We start from the raw sequence: 25,494 nt of genomic DNA, 5'->3' as shown, positions 1-25,494 counted from the left end.
CTGACGGATGGACAGTGCGCACACGTCACCAAAACCTCACAGGCAGGTTTCCAGAATGTCAGGCACATTAACGATGCAATAAATACCCAAAAAAAACACTATTCAATGCAACTATCTGCAATCAGCACATAAATGTATCTCTATATCGACTGTCCCGTCACATCTGATGTCAGATCAAAGGGGATTGGCACCGTTTGGCACGTTTGGCACGCGTAATGGAAACCCAACCTGATTTGATTAACACAGCTGCAAACTAATGAGTTCACATCCCTCTCAGCCAACCACAAACAGCCACAGCATCAGATAGGGAGTATATATTCAGCATCTGTCATCTCAGAAAAGTCAAAAGAAAAGAAACAGAGTGAGACTGCGAGAGAGAAAGAGAGAGCGCGCACGTACACGAGAAAAACGCAACATTGATTTACAATTGTGGTGACCTCCTCCCAGGCTACCTTTGCATCATCAGCCCGTGGAGGTCTGCTCGCAGTTCCGTATATTCGGACACTGCGAGCTTGGACCTCCCGGACCAAAACATCAGTTTCCTCCTGGGAGAAGTTTGGCCGTCTGACGCTGCTGCTCTCTTCTGCCATGGCGAATTGAGCAAACTCTCATTACGCCTTCACGCGGTGCATTTAAGGGTGAGGAGAGGGGCTTATTTGATTGGTGTGATGTGTGTAAAACCCACTCCACGCCGTCTCTCCTCCCTCTTTCCGACTTGCGCAGGTAGAAGGGACGGAGGTGGGAAAGAGGAGTAGCTGCGCCAGGCGCACGGTGTGCCAAACTAGCAAAATCTGCCTGGCCACACCCAGTTGGCGAAGCGCAGGTGTGCTGTGCCCCCGCCTCGCCCGGTCTGCGAAACTAGAGCCCCTGTACTTTTGCATTTTCATATGCCTGCCACCACAAACACAGAGTATAGAAATGGATTGAGAGAGACCCGCCCCTCTCTCAAAATTCAGATCATACAATAAAACTTGGTAGTGCTGATTACAATATGAACCAAGATTTTGTTACTGCGTTGCCTTTTTCTTGCCTCAAATGTTTCCAGAAGCGTATTTTAGTTTACTGTTTAACTGTAATTTGAGATTGTTTGTTAGAAGCCAGCCGCCATATTGTTTCCTGTGTCAGAACAGACAAGGTCGCAATACATCGCCCATGGGCAGGAGCATCTTTTGGTCTGGTGCACCACAGTGCATTCTGGTACTTGTAGGTTTTCTACTTCTTGAGCAAAAGCAAATGCCACAACCCTTTTCCTAATGTTCCCTCTGATCATGTAGCACCAATGTCAAAAGTGTTTGTCTCTTCCTACTGCATAAACAGCCCAGTTTTATGAAAAGACCATCTCTCCAGCAGTGAAGTACTCCCTTAATAGAAAACAGTGGACCAAACCAATAAAACCAGGATCATGTTTAGCACTCAGAGGATGTAAACATGACAGCGGAAGGTCTGACAAGGGTGACTGAGAAGTGGGACCCTCCTTCCTTTGGTGTCTAAGCTTCTGTCAAGGCTGCAGTCTAAGCCAGCAAACCCTCCCATCACACACAAACAGAAAGCAGATTTAATACCCTGCTGCGGCTGGATTAAGTACACTGGCTTCTCCCACACTGAGGGGCCTGCATCACATGCACAGTGTGTGTGTGTGTATGTGTGTGTGAGTTCATCTCTGTGCGTTGCTGTGCCCACGTCACATACGTCCAATCTCTTCATGTATATCTCTGCTGTTTGATGCCACAGTGACGCTGCTCTGAGCCCGTGGCTTTATAGCCGGTGGCTTTAAGCCTGTTGCTAGGGACAAGCGAGCATTTTCTTGATGGCTTTATATCTTTGAGTCGCATCAGAGTCAACAACACCTATACCAAGGTGACCACGACCTTAAACAAAAGTCCCTCACAGTTGTACAAAGAGAAATGTCATGAAACAAATATACTGAAATACAACAGCGGAGGGAAACTTGTACTGCTGCTTCTATTGACACCCTGAGGCTCGCTAAGCAAATATTCACAAACTAGACTTAAAATGAATTTCCCAACTAAACTAACAAAATATGAAGAGCACAAACACATGTTAGCGGTTAGGGATACAAAGTAGAAAGCACTCCTCCGAACATCTCTACAAACAAGGGACAATGTTGCAACTATGTGTTACAGCTATACATATTATTTTAGTCGACTTAAAAGTGATAACTAAACCTTGACTAGACTGCATCTCAGTTCAGTTTCTGGTTATAGATAATCAAATATAATCTGTCCTCCAGATTTAACAGGATTTCATCAATCGTGCTGATAGACAAACAGGTGAGAACAAAAAAACTGCTTGGTGGAAGTTAAACTCTACCAAGCAAATTAACATTTGAAATATTTTTCTGTATAAATTGATGCCACAAAACAAGAATAGACTAGAGGTTTGCTATGGCCATTTAAATCCATTTGTGAAACTGTTTCTTCAAAATCCAAATAAGTGACAGCCTCCAATGGCCAAAATGTCAGTTCTATTTTGAAACAAAGAAATTCTGCCGTTTTATTAGTTTGATTGGAAGTATGAATTTTGGTGTGTCATGTAAAAGAGACATAACCTGAAACTCTGTACTAAACCTGAAAAAAAAAAGAAAACTGATAGAACCAAAATAGATTATTTATCAACTATTTCACTACCTGCTTATATCATGCCCTTGTTTGGAGCTTAATTGGAGGTCTGCCTTAACATAACATTAACATTAATGTGCTGGATATGGCAAAACAGCTGAGGTAGCATTCGAGGTCCCTGATAGTGTCCTCCAGATGTCACTACACCATTCAACACCCTGTGAAAGTCCAGTCTAAAGACTAAATCATGCAAAATATATTACTCACATCAAATCACCAAAAATATTGAGTTTGTGTTCGCAAGAGTTGCCGCCATTTATTTGACCGCAGAGACATCAGGATGGTTTTGATGTTTTACATTAAATCATGTATTTGTCAATAAGTGCCTTTCACAGCCAATTCAATTAATATGATGCAAACTGTTTTTAAGGAGCCTGAATTACTCCTTATGAAATATTTTGACATGCTTTTGTCTCGTATCTGTACCTCTAAGATGTGAGTGCTTGATATGTTTAAAATCTGCTCAACTCAACAACCCAGGTAAGATTAAATAAGTTGCCAAGTTGATCCTCTGTCTGTGACATTGCGTTTACTGTCCATACTGATGCCTAATATTATTATATTTTTGCCACTAATGAGTTGGCAGTTATTCAATGTAAAGAAGTCTAATTTCACTGTATGTTTGGAACAGGGAGTTTTTATCAGGTGGTCAGCCAATTTAAGCCTAAAATCTAAAAATGTGTCATCATGACAACAAAGCAGTTGCCCTCTCCCACCACCTGGCAGCTCCCTCTGTTTTTATTGAATTGCTGTCAAAGTTTCCAAAGACTCCTAACACTGGTGTGCTGGAATGGAAAGCAAACGCCTTTCTGTGTGTGCTGTGAAGTGAGTCGCCGTAAAATTCAAGCTGTACACATTGACCCACTTCAACCGGTTCCCTTTATTGGTTAACCAGCCACCCCTACCCCACCCCACCCGTCCTTGCCTCAACAAATACAGACTAATTGGTATTTGAATAACCCCATACACAAAATTTATAATGATTTAGTGTCACATGAGCACTGTTTAATTTAAAAATGCATACTGTTCTTTAGTTCTTTATTTTTAATGTCATGATCAATATTGCCAGCAAGAGCTGGAGCTACAGCAAAATGAAGAACACGTTACCACTAAATTCAGTAGAAATGATCCACTATTATATGGCTGATGATTCTAACTGGACATTTGTTTCCAACAGTTTAAGACTAAACCAGTTACACACATTTATATATGTAATTCCCTTGCAAATAAAGGGAAGGGAACAGGGAGAGCACCACACAGAGAAACTCAAACTGCATCATCAGCTGTTTGACTGAAAGCTGATCTCAGACAAGTGCAGCGCGGGATCACCAGAACAATGATCAAGCATCAAAGATGGGGACAGAAGATTTTTATGACTTTAAATAAAGTGTTTATCTGTTTGCAGGCCGCACCGCCAGCTGCAGCAGCTACTCGTCGCTCTGCATGTGCAGCTTCATGTAATGTGAGAGCCCGATCGATTATAGACCGGAATCAATAACATTGAACATGCCTGCTCAGATGCTAACTCAATTATAAGTGCACGCGGATGCACACACACAAACACACAGGCACATGAGGAGAAACACATCCTCAATATGCTTCCATATGAAGAACACACACCAAATGCAATTTCGCACATGTAAGACTAGCACTCATTCTAGCTCTCTCACTCACACAAAATATAATGTTTCACAACTGTACACACTGACAATAAGTCAAACTAGCAGAATAAAAGACACCTGACAACTAAACATGCAGGAACAGTACATCCTGATACACTACAAAAACTGCTGAACAACATATGGAGCAGGAAAAACAGTACAACATTTGTGTCCATATTCGTTCCAGTGGTTAAACCGAGGACCCTTGAATGTGTAAAATTCTCCAACATGCGTGCTTGCATCTGTCAGGCTGTCAGAACCAAGCTTGTACGGACAGAGGGAGAAAGAGGGGGGTTTTGTTTATCATCAGTGACACTCTCTGGTCATGCTCTGTGTAGCGGCTTAAGTGTTGTGCTACATACAACATTCAACAGTGGCCAGATCTTGACACAAACTCCTGAGAGTGATTTCTAAGTCCTCTCTGCTCAAGTTTCTTATCAAGCTTATCAGTTTAGTATGATTCCGTGAGAAGGATGGTAACTCTCAGGGAATAAAAATAAAGGGTTTTAACCAATACAATCAAACTGCAAATTAAATTTCCCTTATGATACTGATATCAAATACGTTAAATATCAATACAGCTTATACCTGGTATAGTGACTCAGCTGATAGGAGATATATTTACTGATAGCACGAGTCACACAGCTTAGAAAGAATGCATCACAAAATGAAAGCAAAAACACTGCTGGAGTTTCACACTGTTCTACTGGCCCCGGGGTCAAACTCCACCTTCAGCTCGCTGATTGACTTATCTGCAGTCACTGCGAGTGTCAGTGTGAAAATTAGCATACAGTCACAGCTGAGCGACTTCATGAAACTCTCCTGTTCCTGCAGTGTGAATATGAAAGATTTCATACCAGTATGCTTAGAGAAAAGTGCCTGAACCACACAGTCTAGATCTGTTTTTGTGACTTATTATCTTATAATAACCTGTCAAAACATTTATTCTTATGTAATGTAACCTGTGTAAATACTCTTGTAAGCAAACAGTTCTTAACAGAGAACTAACGCCTCACTAATTGAGCTGACACATTCAAAACCTTCCCCTCGTCATATTTTTCTAAACTGCGAACTTGTCATGATGAAACTCTGCATTCACCATAACTGACTTTGCAAAACTATGAAAGTGTTGCCGCTTTCCTTCACATTTCTCTTTGCATATAGTGAACCTGCTGCTTTCTGAATGAGTGCTAACAACAGTTGTTATTGAAGCGGAGCAAACTGAGTAAACAGTTGGCTGGTTAGACCTCAGGTGACAGAGTAGCTACAGGCCTGCTGACTGTGCACTCTGCCCGTGTGTGTGTGTGTTTATGTGTGTGTGTGTGGGTGTGTGTGTGTGTGTGTGTGTGTGTGTGTGTGTGTATGGGTGGGAGTGTAACACCAGTCATTCATAACCACTCCCCATCAACACACACACACACACACACACACACACACACACACACACAGTGTCAAAACCACAATAATACATGACAGCTCAAAGTCCAAGTCAGACTAAGACATACTGTGAGCATCAAACTCATCTTGGTAATAAACATACATTATGATAATATTGTAATTACATCTTAAGATGTTGTTCTATGGCTTATAAAAAATAAGATGTTTACTGTTAGTGTATGATAGTAAATAAGGCTGTTACTGAAACAGAATTTTAAAAAATCCAATTAATTATAACGAATGAATATAATGTCAAAGTAAACAAAACAGCAGCTCAACTATCCCCAATCAAAACATTTTGGTGGACCCTTATATCACTCCCATATTGACTGACAGGTGTTTCAAGAACTTGAAATAACTTATTAATGTTAAGTTATGCAGTTAAAGGTTTGTTCTTATCAGGTCTGTTAGCAAACACAACAGGACAACATATATTCATGTTCAAACTCACTCAAACACTTAAGTTATTGATGTAACATAGCCCAAATTTATCCTGTTAAAACCTCACAGACTGGCCCTTTAAATCTGTTATTTTACAATAGAGGAATAGGAGTCTATAGTCACTTACCTCTGCTTTGGTTAAACCAGTCCATAACCAGTCCAGAGCCGGCTGATCATCCCATGCCAGCCGGGCGGACGCACTGTTGTTGTTTTTTTCGTTTTCTTTTTTCACACCAAACACGCAGTCAACACAGCACCTCACAACACAAGCACCACACAAACTCGTTTTGTATTTCTCCTCTTCTCTGTCAGTTTACCTTTGTGTGTGTGTGTGTGTGTGTGTGTGTCATCTGCGCCTAATGACAGCTGACAAACTACATGCCACAAATCCTCTCTCTCTCGTTCTCCCTCTCTCTGTCCCCTCCCCCCATCATGTTAGACACACACACACACACTCCTCCCTGTCTCCTCCCACAACACACACACACACACACACACACACTCCTATTAGCCAATGTGCAGGAAAAACTCCCTCTAGATACTGAATGATTTACATGACCTGCTGTCCTTATATGTTGGACTCGCATTTCACACTGTGGCAGTGCCAAGTGTTATTTCACATCAGTTTTGCACAGATATTATGGCTTACACTCTGACTTGTGTCGCAGGAGTACAAAAATACTGAAGGTATAGATGTATTGAAAATATATCCAAAGTTGCAACATGGTTCAGGCACTTAAGTTGCATATATGGTGACATTTTAACACCTCAGTATTGATCACTGAATGGAAATATGTGGCTGATTGTAAGATATAATAACACCCTACATTTTATGGCTGAAACTATGTGGACACCTGAGCATTTTACCCACATGTGACTGTGGAATCAATCTGCTGACGTAACAGCCTCCACCCTTCTGGGAGGCTTTCCACAAAATTTTGCAACCTGGCTGCGGGGATCTGCCCTATGTCTTGCTCCAGTTCATCTCATGGGAATGGGGTTAACATCAGGGCTCAAGTTCTTCCGCACCAAAGAGGGAAAACCATTTCTTTTTGAATGTGGCTTTCTGCATGGGAGCATTGTCATGTTGAAACAGGAGAGGTAGTTTCCATTAAGTTGCATTAAGATTTCCCTTAGCTAGAAAAAGGGGCTTAGCTTAAACCGAAAAACCACAGACCAAAAACAGGGGTGTCCACGTAATTTTGGTGGCCGCATCACGAATCGACACTAACACCTTGTCTTCACAGACTACGTAGTGAAACAGCAGCATCGGCAGCAGCTGCTCAAGCCCTCAGTCATCTCTAACTTTGTTTCATTTCTCTGTTATATTTCAAAGAGAAGAAAATAACACATTTGCAAAGCGCCATCATAGAAAATGTTTTTTTAAAGCGCACAAACCTTCAAAAAAAAGCAAATGAAAAGTCTATCAGAAACAGCAAAGTCAATGAGTGAGAGAGAAAGACTGAGAGAGGATGAGAAAGGGTGTTACTTTACATCCAGCACTCAAATAAGCCTCATTCTTGTTTGGGTAACAAGCCTCACACTAAGTGAGATGGCAGAAAACACAAGTGAAAGTGAGAAAGAGAGAGAGAGAGAGAGAGAGAGAGAGAGAGAGAGAGAGAGAGAGAGAGAGAGAGAGAGAGAGAAAAAGGGGAGAGAGAGAGAGAGAGAGAAGAGTCATTTTTAAAATGACAAAAGCTGTGAGCGCTGGTGGAAGCAGCTGTGTTTCACAGGCCACACACACACAAACACAGCTAACACATGTATTTGCACAAACAGCACTCAGTAGAACACACAAACACACAGAATTTGCCAGGCTAGCTGTCTCACCTAAACACACACACACTCACACCACCACCACCACGCACGTCTTTCTCCTCTTTCACTTTCCTTGATGTCATGCCAGGATGTCCCTATTTGCTTTTTGAGTCCTTGCAGTTACAGGGAACCAGTTTTAAAGCTACACTGTATAAACTCTATCAGGGTTTCTCGACCTTTAACCCAACTGTTTCAAGTCAAGTTTATAAGCTCAGTATTACAAGTCAAAGGTTTGCCTCAAGCCTCTCTGGTCAAATTTGGGTTCAAAAGTTCTCATTATGCCACCTCGTCTTACTCTGATTTATATATTATTTATAGCTCTAAAGGTCAGGCATGTGTTGCTGTGTAATAAAACATTGCATTTGCACAAGACAATGCTTTAAGTATGGATATTGCTGCAAAGAAGCTACAAATTCTACAGCATTGATGTCTCACACACATCTTTAATCCAGCAGCACAGAAGCTCTATACAATCGCCACAGTTTCAAGATGGGCACCCAAGATTACTGTCACCCATTGTCTCTCCTTCAGCACCTGAGATATGGCATTGATCAATGGCTTGAAATTTGTTTTTGTAGAATATTATGGAATGTCAAGGTGAAGCTGACCTTTGACCTTTTGAATATATAATGTCAACACTTCATAATTTGTCCTATTACACAATTGTGTGAAATTTGTCATAATCAGCATATAAAATCTTGAGTCATGGCCAAAAACATGTTTTTTGTGAGGTCACAGTGATCTTTGACCATCAAAATTGAATTAGTTCACGCTCCAAGTGGACGTTTGTGCCGACTGAAAGAAAGTCCCTTGGGGCGTTCTTCTTATGATATTGGATTCCCGAAAATGGGATGACACACGGACAAAACATAATGCCCCAGGGCCAAAGCTGTCACCAGTGCTGACATGATTGAAATGATATGCAAATTTTCTGCAAAGTAAGTGCTCCCATGTAGAGGGTCATGACCCATAAGTCAGGACACGGACTGTGGAAGATCAGCCGTTCGATCCCCAGCTCCTCCAGTCTGCATGTTGAAGTATCCTGGAGCAAGATACAGAACCCCCAGTTTGCTTCCAATGGCTGTTCCATCAAGGTGTGTGTAGTAGGTGGCACCTTGTTATACCAGGTTATATGCATTTGATCGTGATAGTAAAGAATCTAACATGGCAAAATAAACAGTCATTATCATAACTAAATAAGCTTACTCACCTCATATGCAAAGCATCCTGGGCAAAGATTCATCACCATTCAGTCCACTCTGTAAAGCAAAACAAAAACAATGATTATTATCTTACGAATTACTAAACAATCTGGTTTTGCACTTACAAAAATATTGGGGAACTTGTGAGAGACAGGTTTTAAAAAGAATGGGCAAAATTAATGCAGCAGAGGCTGAGATATCCAAAATGTTTGCCACTAATTTGTGTCACACTCTAAAAACACTGGAACCTAAACTTCCTGTAATGCAGTTCGGCAGAGGGTTGTTGTCTGAAGACATAAACATGACAATGACTGCCAAATTTTGTAGTAGAGGCTTTCTGTTAAACTCTCTAGCCCCTTTTACACTGCCAGATTTTCCGCGAATGTTGGGCCGTTTTGCAGGCAAGCTACGAGCGTTTAGACACACAGAGCCGGATTGGTGAGTTGATCCGAGGTGCCCAATTTTCCACCTCATAGGGTGGACATATTGGCGGAACCCTTTAATTTAAACAGACAGAGGCAGCCTTCCGCAACAGGAGGGGCTGTTGAAGACTTGTGGGAGGAGCTGTTGATGATGCCGCACGTCCGACCCACTGGCGGTGGACTAACAGGAAAGAGCTGATAGCAGGAATTAGCGAGCAGCTAGTAGCAAGAGGGAAACACAAACCTGACAGACACTGTAAAGATGAGCAACTGGGGAGACAAAGAATTGCGCGCCCTCCTTGCCCTCGCAAACAAGGAGGCCATTAAAGGGAAATTTCAGTTTATTTCAACCCGTCTCCTATCGTCCTAAATTTGGTTCAAGTGACTAGTGACATACAGATAATAGTTAGCATGTTAGCCATTAGCCTAGATACAGCCGTAGCGTCAGACCTGTTAAAACGTAAGTGAACGGGCATCCCTTCAAGTGCAAAGTTAGTCCACTAAACAAGCTTTTTTCCACAAAGACTGCCTCATATCGTTAGGATAAATGTCAGAGAACATATAGAAAATGACATGTAAACGTGTTGTCTTACCTTACCAGTGTGCTGGCATGTTTGTTTAGCATTTAGCTCTGCTTTCCAAAGCGCAGCCGAAATATATCTCGCCAGCTCTAGATAAAGCCCAGCTGGATACTAATGTTACTCCAGGTGGAGGTGTGTCGTCCTCGGTCACATCCAGACCTTGAAAATAAGGCTGCAACCGGTCCCATTCATTGCAACAGAGGCATTCCTCTTCTGTGGGCACTGGGGCACAGCATTCACAGGTACACCACCAATCTCCAGAGCTACGCAGCCTTGTGGCAGCCATTCCTCCCCTCTCATCCTCTTACGTTACCTGTTGCGCCTCTCTCTCTCCTCCTCCTCCTCCGTTAAGGCTACTGTCCGGTTCTGCCTTCCAGCTGTTGCTGCTTGTTCAGGCACGCTATGAGATCGCTGCTTGTTCTCGCGATATTTCGGCCGGGCTTTGGAAAGCAGAGCTAAATTGTAAACAAACATGGCAGCACACCAGTAAGGTAAGACAACACATTTACATGTCATTTTCTATATGTTCTCTGACATTTATCCTAACGATATGAGGTGGTCTTTGTGGAAAAAAGCTTGTTTAGTGGACTAACTCTGCCCTTGAAGGGATGCCCGTTCACTTAGGTTTTAACAGGTCTGACGCTACGGCTGTATCTAGGCTAATGGCTAACATGCTAACTATTATCTGTATGTCACTAATCACTTGAACCAAATTTAGGACGATAGGAGACAGGTTGAAATAAACCGAAATTTCCCTTTAACCGTCAAATGGGGAAAATGGTGAAGAACGCTCCGACTTATGAGAGATTCGCCGAAGGACTGACCAGCCGCGGCTTCCCTCTCATGTCACTGTTTACGTCACATGCTGAGCTACACGTTTTGTTACTTGCTCACGCCCCCCATTGCCCCGAAAAAGGCGCATTCTGTATAAACAAAAGTAGGGAGGCGGCAATTTGCCGCACTCCCCGATTTTGTTTTTATACTGACAATGCTGAAAGAAGACTGATTGGGCTGTCCTGCAAATTTGCACAATTCCTGTTTAAGAAGGGCTTCTGTTTACTCTTAAAGCCCAAGCTGAGACAACCCTGGTGACATCACTGGGGTTAATTTCTCACAAACTGTTTTCACAGGCGGAGTATTACTTTCTAAGACCAGTAAACTAACTCTGATGTGTAAAAGAAAGGCGGACCTAGTGGATGAATAATGTCAAGTTTCCAGGGTTGAGGGAGATGCATCACCACACCACAGGAGTCAATCCATCACCGAGTAAAACTAGAGGCCACACCCAGGATCAAATGTATGGACGTGCGTGTCTGACAAATATGCTGCTGAGTTTTTCCAGAGTAAAATGATTTATCAGAATTTCACCTTAAACATAACCCACTGTTGATGCTGGAAGTCTTACTCCTGCCCAGAATAACAAGAGAACCTGCTGCGTTTCCCAGACACTGACCCGGCCTGAGAGGACGATTCAGAGAGTTTGGAGGCCTTTTTCACACTGTGAGGCTGACCTGGGTCAGTGTGGTGCAGGTCCAGGTTCATCGAGTTCCCACTGGCTTCGATTCATGTTCACAAACATCCTATTTTACGAAACAATTTGTCCCTATTTACTTTGACAGCTGAGCTTATGCATAAACTCACTTGGATCTCTCTCACAAGTGCTATTGATTCGTACTTTCAAGAAGCAGTTTAACTTTTATTTTCATGTCGCGGACAAACTGTGGCTCCACTGACACGTCAGATCGCATGTCCTGTTACTGTACCCTCAAGCAAAGACACTGAAAGAGTATACCTGCTCACTGGAAGTCAGTCACTCTGTGTCACCCAATCTCATGTTATGTAATTGGTTGAAAACTCATCTTTTCAGGAAATATCCCACGTCACATGTTCTCCTTAGTGAATCACACCTTCTCTCCCACCTCCTCTTCCCTCTTAGAATGATAAAAATGTTTGGTGAGAAAGGTTACTATGACTTTGACCCTACTTATGACTATTTATGGATTGTAATTTCCTCTAACTGAAGCTCATTGAACTCATTTTAAATTATTCCCAGTCAAATCCTGAAATCTGGAAAGTGATATCAAAAAATATCAAGGGCTGTCCTTCCCACTCAGTCCAATGACAGAGAAATGGGTGCCAAATTTATTCTGAAGTGCTTACTGGCAATGATGTTGCCATTGAGTAACATATAATGTTTAACCAGATTCGGTGTCATGTTGCAAGATCCACACCAAAACTTCTTCCTTGAGCCAGTGCGAGTCACTGTTCTATTTGCCAGCATCAGTGCATGTCAACTCTTTTGAAGAGGCAATTTAATCCCATTTGCTCCCCAGGTCAGCACATCCCAGTTACTACCTTTACTACTCCTGTGTATGACTGATGTGCATTTAACTTTAAACCAAATTTAATGTGCATGTTTTCAGAAAGATCTGCTAAAACAGTCAGTTTGATAATGACACACTGATGTCTGAAATGCAACATGAAGAGACTGACCTGTCAAGTCATAACAGTTAAAAAGCTGCATGCTTAATGTAATGGGTAGGATTGTGTGTGTGTGTGTGTGTGTGTGTGTGTGTGTGTGTGTGTGTGTGTGTGTGCGTGCGTGCGTGTGCGCGCGCTGGGGTGGGAAGGGTTACTGTAATCGTGAGGACCAAATAAAAGCAGTAAAAAGAAGAAGTGAGGTTTTTTTTTTTTTTTGGTCAGCGTCCAAATCCGAGACATCTGCTGGCTCTTCCCCCTGGTGTGTATGTTGTTACTGAGTGTATGTGTGTGTGTTTTGGTTCTGTGTGTGTGTGTGTGTGAGTGTGTGCAGGAGTGAGACAGGCGCCCTCTCAGTCAGTTGGACACAGCAGACTCAAACCACACACACACACAACACTTCAACACACACCTGCCACCACAGAGAGAGAGCTGCACATGTGGACATGCATCAGTGTTTGTGTGAGTGTGTGCTTTAGAGTGTGTCTGTGTGTGTCTGTGTGTGTGTGTGTAGGAGGGAGGGATGGACAACAGATCTCTACCCAACTGCTTTGTGAATTGCACAAGCACACATGCAAGTGCAAATGTTTTTCCTGCACACACGACAGAAAGCCTGTAGCTGTGATTCAGCTCAGTTTGTGCACTTGAAAGTTGTGTAAGCCGGCGACTTGGAAGTGTTTTTTCAAGAATAGGAGGTTCCTTCTTGAGATCTTCTATTTTCACAGGAGTCAAATATTTTTCAGAAAGTAATGTGTGGTCAAAAGCTCCGGGAAAAAAGCTAGTTATAGGAACCTGAGTTCAGATAAAAAAGCTGAGTTTCCTGCTGCTCACTAAAGAACCTCTCACTGAGGACAGCTCAGAATAGGCTTCTGGAGATAGACAGTTGAAGCTAAAAATGGGGGAAGGGATGCAAATCACTTGATCACACAACAAACTCCCTTGAGGTACAGTAATTAGGTCCAACTGATATTACAATGAGCCAACCCCTCCTGCAGCAAACAAATTGATTATGAAGGGGTGAGGGGTGGGGGGTGGGGTGCTGTCACAACTTATGTTGTAGCTTAAAAGCAGTGTCTTATTGGCAGTGATATTGACAGCTAAGGACCGTACCACCATCCAAACTGACCGGTCTTGATGTTTGCAAAATATTTTTAAGCTGTTTAATGTGTTATACAAGTGACGTTAGCAGTGCACTTCTCCCTGTTGGACTTTCGTTTGGTTCCTTTTGTTTGTTTTGCTTCCTTCAGCAAGCTAAGGTGTAGGACAAGCTGTGTATCTTTGTTTGTAGGAAAGGAGACGTTAGCTAGAAAGGTAATGTGGGTTGCTTTTCAAACTGAGTGACACTTGTTGTGAGTATAGGGTTATAATTTTCCTTGACAGAAATTTAACAAATATTCTATACAATTAAACCACCCATACACCAGTAGAGGGGGACTCTAATGAACCTTAAACACCGGTTGCCACTGGAGCTCTGATTGAGGCCAAGAAACATCGGGCCCGACCCTACATGAACCCGCATAGTTTCTGTCCAAGCCCAACCCAAGGCAGCAGCACATGGACTGAGCCATGCTGACATGTTTCCTTGCACCATCTTCTTCTTCTGATTCCTCTGTTATTTCAATATTTTGTCATTTTGTGCAAGACAGGTTCAGCAGAGCGGCACTTAGATGATGATCAAAACTCTGCGGTGAATGTTACACACATCTGCCCCACTGCTGGGGAGGTAGAAGCAAACAATGCCCAGGTGCTGCCCCTCCCCCAAACCCAACGAGTCAGGTCAGGCCCAGGTGGGCTCGGGTAGAGATCCAGAGCTCTAGCTACCAACCCCTATTAAACAGAGGAAGAAGACAAAATAACAGTAGTAGTAGTAGTAGAAGAAGAAGAAGCAGGGACCAGCCACTAAGCTATGTGTACGGTAATGTCACATCAACATTCTAGTGTAGTTGTTTTGACCATGAGCTAACCCACCAATTGCATTAGCCTTAGCAGCTGTATGGGTAGTCGACTCAGCTAATGCTAATGCTAAGTTGGTAAGTTAACGTAACTGGCTATTTCATTACAGTATGACATAATGTGAATAAAACTTAAATGCATTTCCTTCGGTGTGAACATCATTTCTGCTTGAGTCAAGAAATTATGATTTGAAATGTATCTTGATAATTATGGATGTTGACTGATAGGAAAATTTATGTTATAATACAATTTTTGGCTATATCAAAATAATAAACATATGTTTGATCCAATTTTAACAGATTCTTAGTCATGATGGACTGAAGTTAAAACCCACAAGCACAAGTTCATACATACACAGCCAGTTTCACTGTCAATTATTTGCATATGAGGCTTAGTGGCAGACTTTGTTAGGGTAACTAACACACACACACACACACACACACACACACACACACACACACACACACACACACACTGAGTAAGACACAGAGAGAGGGAAGAGTATGAGAGCCACAGAAAATCAATGAAACACACACAGAGAGACGGCCTACTTCCTGACTGTGATTAATTTGTGCCATTAAGCAGCTCTATGGTAACACAGAGATCCAAAGCTACACTGAGCTCAGAGCTGGTTTACTGTACAACCACATAACAAAAGTTTATCACAGTCTCATAATCATCAGTTTATCAAAATCAGCTCAGAATCAAGAAGCATGTCACCATACATGAACAACACTGTACTCTCTCTGTCTGGTGACTGGGACTTAACTCATATTTCATGACAATGCTTCCTTAACTAAATTTCAAACCCAGTGCATTTACAATAAGTGCACATGCATCAAATTTGAGGAATTGAATGGACGTCACACATACCATTCTCAGTTGTCATCATGTTAATAAATGGTTTCTGCTTTGGTGTTTTGTTTTTTTTTGCTTCTCCATGCTTCACATTAGCCAATGTACACGTTTGCATGTGTGTTACTTTTATATCATACAAACTGGATGTACAAGGTGCATGTCTACAAGGATGCAGTGTCACATTATCAAACCACTCAGGAAATCAAAGAAGAAATTAGGAAACGGATATCAATTTCACTCCAGTGACAGTGTAAACAAACCTGTTACGCACCCGTCTAGGGGTCGGGAAGTGTAACATAAAAAATGAGCCAACACAAGATGCACGACAAAAAAGGTGAGTTTATTCACCATCACACAGATACAAACACAATTTTATAAATAAGGAAGCTTTACTACATCCAGAATTTGGATTTCTCTTGTAAAGGAACGTGACAATGGCAAGATGGGAAAAGATATCAAGTACCTTAAAGTGAAATTAATTTCCCTATGCACCACTGGAAGATCACACATGGTGGTACTATGCTTGCATGTACGCTCAAACTCTCCCACAATATACCGGGTGATCCAATCAGCCTGCTTGACACACAGGTCTCCACTGTGTGCTGCTGAGATTTGGAAGATGTGCGCTTTGACTGACTAACTCCTTAAAAATGGCTGCAAGAGTCAGTCAGATATTAATCTGGCTTCTGTTAAAGGACAGCTTTTATCTTTACAACCGTCCTTTATCCTCAAACGCCTCACAGCGTGCAACATGCAGATGTGTGACGCTGGATGAAAACAGAACAAACATGCTGCTCGTGTCAATCTCGAAGCTGCTTTGAATGTGGAAAAAGAGAAGTTGTCAGCTGATTTAAGTTGACAAGCTTCAGAGGATTTCCTGATGCAAGAAATTTAATAACTTATCATGAAACAAGTGTAATTCGTCTACAGAGTGTCAGGTGATTATGCATACAGTGTGAAATGCGATCAGGCTGAGTATTGGATTATCAAAATTACCATGAATTTTTGGCTGCAATAACCACAAAAATACTTCTCTGACTGCTCAGTTTCCTCACTGTCATCTTAGCAACAACATCCTGCTGCCAAAAAGCAGTGATGAGCACCACAATTAGCCCTGGCCGTGGCCCACGTTTGTTCTGCAAAAGCTTGTTATGCTATTAGCTTGTATTATCCAGCTGGAGGCCTGTGGACTCCCTCTAACTCAGCTCTGCTGTCACAGTGCTGGAGAATTACAGCCACCGTCAGCTCCAGCTAACCAAATTAGCACTTGTTATGCAACCTGCTAGACTTGGCTCCCAGGTCTGCTGCTTCAAACCTGCACAGCTTTTATTACCATTTGCACATAGGAAGGCCCTGCAGACTGCTGCAATGCTGACTGTAACACATGTGTTTCTTTCCTTATTAAAGCACTTAAATATTTTAGGCTGATACGCAACAGAAATCAATATTATGCTGCCTTTTAAAGATGTTGGCAATGTCATAAACCCAAATAGTCAGATTCAAAGCACGACCCCCTAGGTCAAGTGAGGCTCATGAAATATCTTGTAATATCACATCCACGTGGTGGCAAACACTGTTTATCTTTGTTGACCTTTGTCTTGTAAATTCACACGAGAGGCCAATAGAAACAGCGCTGTCTTGATGCTTCTTGTGTTTGTGTCCTAAACCCCCTGTTTTGTGCAATACATGACTCATCTGCACACTGAAGCATCACTCTCATTGACTGTTCACAATCAATGACTAGCAATACGTCCAACCTGTGATATTTGTGACACCTTGTTTCGATGCCAAATGCGGGACACTAATGGAAAGTCTAATCAAACCTTAAACCTACTGGGAACCTTAAAGCTATCTGGGAATATTTCAGCTCCCAGACTGCTTCTGTTGTATGTCTTTGTGCTCCTTGGTTTCGGACAGAACAGAAGAGGATGGCTTGACCAACCTGATACTATTTTCATTTTTCAAAAAAACCCTTGGAGACGCCTGTTTGGCAGAAAAAAAACAAGATTTTTATTGGCTAGCTAATGAACTACAACAGGTATTTCTCTAATAGTGATGTTTTTTTTTTGGCTGGCTAATGACTACAAACCGTTGATGAGACTGGGAACGATGGTGACATTATTATTTACAAAATAAAACTATAGTCCACAGATTTTAGTAATTTAAGTACCTTGATGACTAAAACGTATTACTTAAAACAACAGATATGATGTGTCCGACTCTCTTAAAATATTAGGCTATGTCTTGATTGCAGAAAAGTCAATGATCAAAATTTAAAACCCAATAAACCCTCAATGATTGCCTGTAACAATTTTGTAAGACAGGGCTTAACTTTTCTTACAGCTGAACCAACTGTACGGTAAAAGGTAAAAGATGTTAACATTTGCTTTGTGTTTGCGTTCTAAGCTAGGCTACTTCTTAGCTGTGTCCCAAATTCCATTCAAACGTGCAATATGGTATTCTAAGACAGCACGTGAAACTTTTTAGTATGCCTGAAACATAAATATGAAACCAATAGCACACGTATAGCGTACTATTTCTGGTGAAATATAACAGTATGCAAACACTGAACATTACACTGGCATTAATATCCCACAATAGGTTAGCATGCAACTGCAGGTGGATACGATCTAACCAGAACTCTCTGGCTTGAAAGCTAACACAGGAAGCATTCTGACTTCAATGAAACTGAAAGAAAAAGGGACCTGGACAAGGTCACTACCAGACAAGAGCCTCACTGTATACAAGTAAATTTATCGATTTGCTTAATCATGGAACATTGCAAATGTGCTATGTTTTTTGTTTTAAGATATTTTTGGGGGCATTTTTAGCCTTTATTTGATAGGACAGAGAAGTGTGAAAGGGGGAGAGAGAGAAGGAAGTGACATGCAGCAAATGGCCACAGGTTGGAGTCAAACCCGGGCCGCTGCGGCAACGGCCTTGTACATGGGGCGCCTGCTCTACCATTAAGCCACCGACGCCCTAAATGTGCTATGTTTTAAAAGTAGCAAGTCATCACACAGGGATTGAAAAAAATCATGTACAGAAATCAAAAATTTTGACACATCAAGCAGCATCAGTAATTGTTTTATAATCACATCATAGCCCTCAGAATCTGATTCAAATCAAATCTTGACGTGCCTAGGGATTCCCCACCCCTGATGTGCCACAACAAATGTTCTATAAATTATGTTAAACACCAAATGGTTCATGTACATGTACCCCAATACTGTATGTGTAATCTATGACATATCATTAAAGAACTGGTGTAGTGTCCATTGTTTACAGGATCAACCAACAAGACCTCAGAGGTCAGTCAGCTATGGTTCGCTTATTGTTTACAGAATTAAATCTTAACACAGTGAAACAGCTTTTAGCTAATTTTCCTGCATGTATATACTGCTGCAACGCTTGCTACTTTTAATTTAAAGTTTTATTTTAATGACAGTTTCTCTTTGTCTGCCATTTCAGTCTTTAATGCTAATCTATAATTTTTATGTAATTAGTTTGTTTCATTTACCCTGTATATATCATGTGATATACCACAGGTTGCCCTGACAATAGTTTCTTTCGCACTCTGTATCATATTCTGTAATGTGATCCTCTCACTTGTCAATACATCTCTGCCAAAGTGTAACCAAGAGAAATTCTCTTCACATTTGATCAAAGTGTTTCTGATTTATCTAAAGTGAGTGCATACACCTCTCTAGGTGTAGCTACATCTCAGCTGCACCACCTTGTCTGCTATGTGAGCAGTGATATCAGTGCTGTTTTTGAAGTGCGAGAGCTCCTCTCCTCCTCCGACTGGCTTTGAAGAACTAAAAGACATTGGTAAGATGAAATAAAACCTCTGCGCTTTGTTCGGCGCCTCTTATGTGCTTTAAACTATGACTGGAGATCAACAGATAGCTTTGTCTGAAAGGCACAGACGCTACCAAGGAAGTCAACACAAACAACACAGTCCACTGGAATATGTGGCAGCTGTCTTCAAAAAAAATGTTTAATATAAGACCATCAAAATATTGAAATTACAAAAATAAAAGTGCTGTATACATAGTATCTGTTGTGGTTAAAGGGAAATTTCGGTTTATTTCAACCTGTCTCCTATCGTCCTAAATTTGTTTCAAGTGACTAGTGACATAAAAATAATAGTTAGCATGTTAGCCGTTAGCCTAGATACAGCCGGGGCGCATAGTAGCATCAGACCTGTTAAAACATAAGTGAACGGGCATCCCTTCAAGTGCAAAGTTAGTCCACTAAACAAGCTTTTTTTCCACAAAGACCGCCTCATATCGTTAGGATAAATGTCAGAGAACATATAGAAAATGACATGTAAACGTGTTGTCTTACCTTACCGGTGTGCTGCCATGTTTGTTTACCATTTAGCTCTGCTTTCCAAAGCGCGGCTGAAATATGGCGAGCTCTAGATAAAGCCCAGCTGGATACTACTCCAGGTGGAGGTGTCTCATCCTCGGTCACATCCAGACCTTGAAAATAAGGCTGCAACCGGTCCCATTCCTTGCAACAGAGGCATTCCTCTTCTGTGGGCACTGGGGCACAGCATTCACAGGTACACCACCAATCTCCAGAGCTACGCAGCCTTGCAGCAGCCATTCCTCCTCTCTCGTCCTCTACCTGTTGCGCCTCTCTCTCTCTCTCCTCCTCCGTTCTTCAATTTCACAAAGCTCTTCGTCAGTGTATTCTGGCTGAAATAAATTGTTTACCATTTAGCTCTGCTTTAAAGCACGGCCGAGAACAAGCAGCGATCTCATACCGTGCCTGAAATCTCGCAAGAACAAGCAGCAACAGCTGGAAGGCAGAACCAGACAGTAGCCTGAAAAGTTTATTCATTTATTTTATGAAAGATTTATAGAATAATGGCTGACTTTTTTTGCCAGACTTCGACTTTGTGGAGGAGGAATTTGATTTTGCAGAGTTTGATGGCCGCCCTTATTTATTTGAGCCAGAATACACTGACGAAGAGCTTCGTGAAATTGAAGAACGGAGGAGGAGAGAGAGAGAGAGGCGCAACAGGTAGAGGACAAGAGAGGCGGAATGGCTGCTGCAAGGCTGCGTAGCTCTGGAGATTGGTGGTGTACCTGTGAATGCTGTGCCCCAATGCCCACAGAAGAGGAATGCCTCTGTTGCAAGGAACGGGACTGGTTGCAGCCTTATTTTCAAGGTCTGGATGTGACCGAGGACGACACACCTCCACCTGGAGTAGTATCCAGCTGGGCTTTATCTAGAGCTCACCATATTTCGGCTGCGCTTTGGAAAGCAGAGCTAGATGGTAAACAAACATGGCAGCACACCGGTAAGGTAAGACAACACGTTTACATGTCGTTTTCTATATGTTCTCTGACATTTATCCTAACGATATGAGGCGGTCTTTGTGGAGAAAAAGCTTGTTTAGTGGACTAACTTTGCACTTGAAGTATGCCCGTTCACTTACGTTTTAACAGGTCTGACGCTACTATGCACCCTGGCTGTATCTAGGCTAATGGCTAACATGCTAACTATTATTTTTATGTCACTAGTCACTTGAAACAAATTTAGGACGATAGGAGACAGGTTGAAATAAACCGAAATTTCCCTTTAAGTCTCTCATGTAATCAAGACTTTGAGTTGATGATTACATTAGAGTAACAGAAATAATGCCGCTTTGGACTAAAATTTATTGAAGCATTTTACTGTCTCAGGAGAAAAATACTTGCTGTTCAAATTTAAGGATTTTGTAAATATGTATTTTTAAAAAAAGAACACAATGTAATGCAGTTTAGAGACAAAACCTGTTCCTAATATGTGAGCACATCCTGGATACATTTTGGTGGGGGAATATTACAGTAATTATGGTGTTCAGGCACTGCAGGAGGCTTCAGAGGAGTCATGACATGGCTGTGCGTGTGTGTGTGTGTGTGTGTGTGTGTGTGTGTGTGTGTGTGTGTGTGTGTGTGTGTGTGGTGCTGGTTAATTAGAGCACTTGGTCTCAGGAGGATCAGACCTGGAAGACGACTGTCTCTGCTACGTGACAGAGAGCCAGGTGGCAGTGTTTGTGAGTGCATGTCTGATAAGTTGGTGACAGTGAGAAAAGCCAGACATAAACAAAAACAGTTGAGAAGACAAGCACAGACAAAACATACACACCTTTGTAACTACCATTATATATAAAGAGGAACCACTAGAGTGGGGATCAAGACCCATATTAAAAAATGGGGTCTCTCCTTGACTCCTTATGCATCCGGAAACTTTAACCAGGATCACAAAATAGCACATGACGGCAAGGACTTGATGATGGTGATGATGGTTTAAGAAGAGCATATGTGTTTCTTTAGCATGGATTTGCTAGCTAAGATAAGACCTGGTAGAAAACCTGCTACAGAGAACTGCACAGTCAAGCCTCTGCCCTTCCTCCTCCTCCTCCCCCTTCTTCTGCTGCTGCTGCTGCTGTTGTTGTCATTGGTCAGGGCATTATTTGAGCCCTCACGTGGTTTAGTGAATTCAAGCCACTAAGGATCCCTCACTGGGCAAGCAGCCAATCTCATGTTAAGATCTTGGTCTTAAGTACATTCCTGCACTCTTGCTGCAGCGCTATAAGGTAGTTTTGGCATTGTAACTGTATTGAGGCATACTGATATTCAACCAGACCACCCACTACTCTGGTGCATTAAAGTTGACCAAATTATAATAAGGCTGTAACAAAACCACAGTAGAAACAAATGCGGGTGGAGCCTCGCACAGAAAAAACAAGCATGCACATATAGTGTTACTGAACTGTGCAGATGCATTAACAGCACAAAAACACTCTTAATCCTTTAGGAAAACAACAAAGGAAAACAGACTACGGAAATTATCTCTCAGAAGAAGGGGGACGAACACAGACCCTGGCAACCTGGTGTACATGTTGCAACCCTTTTCAAAGTTCACTTTGGGGTGCAGGAAAGAGCAAATAAGCTTAAACAAGAGCCAGAAAGGAATTGTGAGTCCAGCCCTCAAAGATAACATTTCCAGAGGAGTCAGATGGCACCTGTCACGTAGGCAAACTTACAGGTTCTCTACAGTAACATACCAGCACAACAGCAAACAGACAAACCAGCACAACAGCAAATAAGGACAAATTCCTGAGCCTGCACTGGCAAATGCCTACTGTACCTGACTGTTTAACAGTATGGTTTAACCTACCTCTGTTCAGTATCAACTTTGCAGCACATGAAATCACAGCCCTGCAGCTCATCCCATGCCATGCTGCTTTCAAGTCCAAACAGAGCGATCATACAAGCACATATAAACACATTGATTTACTCTCTGTTTTTCCAAAATACAATGCCGTGAGGCAGCATGGAGCTTTCACCACAGAGCAAAAGGCTTTCTATGCACAGTATGAACTGCATTGTCAGCCATAGGGAACCACATACTCTGGGCTCCTTTCAGAAAGACTTGAATGACTTTATTGACAGAAATGGATTTAATGTTGTTGTTTTTGTTGTTAATTGTTGTCCAGCCATATCTCTGCAGTGTAATTTTTTCCCCCAGCACACTGTGTTCCACCTGTTTTTATTCCCATCTGGATTGCTTTCAGTCAACAATAATATGTTATTTCAAATACAGTTCAAATTTTCCAGAATTAATTTTATGACTGATTGTTTATTGGATGTTTGCTTACCTAAAAAACAAACAAACAAAACATTTCTATGGTGAGATCCGTCTCTTCACATTACTGCCCCAAGACCTATTTGCAAGGCTAATCGATAAGCGGTGTCAAGTTCACAACAATGACGAGAAGAACAACCGGAAGCTGGTCAATTCACTCTTTAAAAATGAAGGTAACAAATTAAAAAGCGACAAGAATTCCAAAAACACTCAAGTTGGGTATTGTTATATGGTAGCTTAAAAACAATAACTAACTATAAATTGAAAACTATACATCTTAGACTATCAACCAAACCGCAATGTAATATAATGTATCACTAAAATTGAGGAATTACACTGAAAATCAATTAGTGCTTTTATTTTGAAAGTAAAAACTGAACTATACTTAGTCCACTTGACGCCTGAGTTGGTTGAGGAAGTCCGAGCAATAGCAACCGGGAATAAGTCAAAAATTTAACTGTGAAACTGCTATATGATTTCCTCAGTCACACAAACACATGTAAAATGTCCCAAAGCTTTAATTTTGGGGTCGTGAAATTCCACTTTGACAACAGCAACAACAGACGAGCACGACTGTAGCTAACGCTCACGGTGCACATAAGCCCGCAGTTGTCGCTTGTGTTGATCAGGAAGGGCTTTTAACAGCTAACTGTTAAAGTTAAACAGCAAAGTCCCGTTTGGGATATTTGTGCAGCTATCACACTATGTTTGAACGCGTTAAACAAACACCAGCATATCAGCGTTTACTTTTTTTTCCCACCGAAGACTTGAGACCTGACAGCGGATTTGGCAGATAACCGGTGGAAAGTAGCATTTTTATCCGTCTAAGCTAGCGATAATTTCGCCTATAAACCCGGTTCGGTTCTGATAGCTATCAGTCACTCAGTCCCTCCGACATGTCTCCATGTGAACACTCGCTATCACTTCAATAAAGAGGCGAAAACATTAGAAAATAACCTGCACGATTATTACCGGTTGATTCTGACATTATTTCCCGGACCCAACTAGTTAACCCTGTAATATATTTCCATAACACCACACTAATGTCATAACGGTAATGTCGCGGCGCTACTGGGAGAAGAAATGCACCATAAAGTGTGATAACCTCGGTATAAACTGGTACACACACTTTACTCAGGCACCTCCGGGATTATCAGCGTTATTTTTGGGGGTGGGATAGAAGGAATAGGGGGAAGTGTGTGTGGGGGGGTCAAGAGAATGACAGGAAACTTACCTGAGAGTTGAGGAGCCATGGGCGCGTGCAGTATGGGATGTGTCGCGAGGTGTTGTCGTGAGGTGTCGGTCAGCGGGACGGAGCGGCAGCGGCGTCCAGGGCCGGAGCCGCCATGTTCCTCTGGCTCAGAGGCTCCTCGGCTGTTTATCTTTACCAGTAGACCCCCCCCTCCCTCTCCATCACCACCACCTCCACTCATCTCATTACCACACACACACACACACACACACACACACACACACACACACACACACACACAAAGTAACTACTGACAGCTCTTTAACCTAACCAAAAATGCTTTTATTTTATTTTTTGTAACCATTTAGAAGAAATAATTTGAAATAAAAATAAACCAAAGTTGCTTTTGAAACTGAATTTGAAGGCCACATTATTATGTGCCACTTGGTTGTTATATGGTATGGTAAGTCTTACAGCTATGCAAAGCTGTACTAAACAGCAGATTCCAGTTACACTATCTGAGGTCTTTGTCCAGAAGAGTGCAGTCCTAGGAACAGCTATGATACTGCACGGAACCCTCAGACTCCCAAGCCTCTGGTAGAGGACCCGAGTTTGAGGAAGACACAACACCACCCTCAGTCAGGTGTAATTCACAGTGATTTTAATGTGAGGTCTGAGCAGTGACTATACAGGAACTGTATGATGATGATGTTATTGTCTATATATACGTGGGTGGATTATTGAATAGGCCCAACTGACAGGCCAGGTCTGGTCACTCAAGGACCAGGAAGAGACCCATAATGAGCACAGAAAGATGCAAAGGAACAGGGAAGACACAAAATAACTACAAAACAAGGCAAAACAAGAACAAAGTGACACAAAATGACTACAAAAAGGGGCAAAACAAGCACATAGTGCCACAGAATGACTACAAGGATACACAAAATAATCAAAAATGATATAAAATTACCTCAAAAAGACACAATATCAGGTATTATATATACATACATACATACATTATATAGATATATATATATATACAGTACAGGCCAAAAGTTTGGACACACCTTCTCATTCAATGTGTTTTCTTTATTTTCATGACTATTTACATTGTAGATTCTCACTGAAGGCATCAAAACTATGAATGAACACATGTGGAGTTATG

General features: G+C 41.8%; 1 protein-coding gene across 12 annotated transcripts in view; it reads right to left on the bottom strand.

Moving 5' to 3' along the window:
* LOC117271821 (nuclear receptor coactivator 2-like) overlaps nt 1–24,510 on the bottom strand; it is a 65,682-nt gene extending 41,172 nt beyond the window's left edge. For 11 of the 12 annotated variants that reach the window (XM_078172964.1, XM_078172968.1, XM_078172972.1 and 8 more), the window contains exons 1-2: nt 24,372–24,510; nt 9,207–9,255 (exon numbers count right to left, since the gene is read on the bottom strand). The gene's annotated coding sequence lies outside the window, so the exon portion shown is untranslated. Of the gene's footprint in view, nt 1–6,305; nt 6,444–9,206; nt 9,256–24,371 lie in introns of those variants that run through there. The other variant, XM_078172965.1, reaches the window with a different exon arrangement.
* Nucleotides 24,511–25,494: the final 984 nt, after the last annotated feature.

This window comes from Epinephelus lanceolatus, chromosome 12, assembly GCF_041903045.1.
Source record: "Epinephelus lanceolatus isolate andai-2023 chromosome 12, ASM4190304v1, whole genome shotgun sequence".
NCBI classification, from domain to species: domain Eukaryota; kingdom Metazoa; phylum Chordata; class Actinopteri; order Perciformes; family Serranidae; genus Epinephelus; species Epinephelus lanceolatus.
The sequence above is the reverse complement of the archived record's forward strand: the minus strand, read 5'-3'. Positions and strand labels throughout refer to the sequence as shown.